This window comes from Rhineura floridana, chromosome 1, assembly GCF_030035675.1.
Source record: "Rhineura floridana isolate rRhiFlo1 chromosome 1, rRhiFlo1.hap2, whole genome shotgun sequence".
Lineage (NCBI taxonomy): Eukaryota > Metazoa > Chordata > Lepidosauria > Squamata > Rhineuridae > Rhineura > Rhineura floridana.
The window spans coordinates 25,353,319-25,354,864 of record NC_084480.1 but is presented as its reverse complement, the minus strand read 5'-3'; positions in this window follow the sequence as shown (position 1 = coordinate 25,354,864).

Here is a 1,546-nt window from a genome sequence, read left to right as displayed (position 1 = left end):
GAAACACATTACATTCTCAGGAGTAGGGTGGGTTCTGAAAACATGCATCTCAGGTGCCGAAGGTAAAGAGGTGTGTCTTTAGCATTTGCTGAAAACTGTATGGCAAAAGTGCCGGACGATATCCATTGGCGGCTAAAGGTTTAATGCACACATTCGCCCTTACAAGGCATCCCACAGAGGCGACAAATCTATTGGTCTTGGATACGCAGCATAAGACAAGAGGTGAAGAGGTAATTGGGCCAGGGCATGAGACGAGGCAGTAGGGTTGAACGTTAGAGCAGAGGGTATTGAGGAGGAGGCGGGGAGGGTAAATGGGCAGGGTTGAATATGGGCCATTAGCACTTGCACGAAAAGCCACGACTTTTACATCTATAATTATTTGGATGGTGTTCAATGGTAATCCCACTCAGATTAGACCCATTGAAATTAATGGACGTGACTAATTTAAATTTACTAATTTAACTATGAGTAGGATTTAGTGGAATAAAACCCTTGGTTTTTAGCATGCGCTCAAGGGAAGAGTGGACTTGGCTTAATTTCTAAAAAGTAATTTGCTGTGGTTGAGCTCATTCCAGGTGCCTTGCTCTGTTTCCTAGAAAGAAGCAATGAAACTTAATTATATGGGGACTAACTGTAGCGGCTCCCTCTGAGGGAAAGGCACTCTGTTTATGCTCAGGTGCACACCCACACAAAGTGACTCCAGATGCAGAAGATGAGAGCAGCGCCGGTTTTATTTACTTTAAACCTGTTGGAAGTGGTGCAAGAGCAACTCCTGTTTTGTTCTTTTGTCTATGTTCCAGAAGGGAGATAGAGTTAGGGTCCTCCAGATGGATAGGCTTGTTTACCTTTACCTGTGATGCTCTGACTGACTTCCTTCAGGCTACTAGGCTGTTAAGTCTTTAGGGAAGCTTACCTGCCACTCCTCCTTCTGCCCTTTCTGAGAGAGACACCCTTTGTTTCTGTTCTCTCCTAGCCATGAGGTCAACTCCAACACCTGGGCGTTGCACCTCCAACTTAGCTAGTTAGAACTAGGCATGCCTTTCTATCTACTATGTATTTCTATAAATAAAGTAGCTTTTCTTATTTTACGAAGTCTCAAGTCTCAGTGATCCTGACGCAGGGTAAAAGCCTGCTTTCTTAGGTAAACGCACGCACATGCTGGCACACTTGCATTTTAACATCCGCTGTTACTCTCTGCTGCTGTTGTGCTGCTTTAAACAAATCTAGCACACAAATACACAGCAACAAAACCTTGGGTCCCGCATCTGGGATTAGAGGTGAAGGCTTTGAAGATCAGCTCTGAATTCTGGTACTTAACTTTAAAAGAAAACAAATACAGGTGGTAGCACTTTGCGCGTGCTCAGAGAAACTCTTCTCAGTTACCACTTGACAAGTTTCAGGAGCGACACACATACATGCATGCATTTCTTGATGCTTATTTCCCTCTTTGTTACACCTGACGTTTTCTGGAGACGTTGCTTCCAACCGAATACTCTGGAGACGCGCGAAGGGGGGCATAAAGTTGAGCGCGGCCTGTGGTCACCCC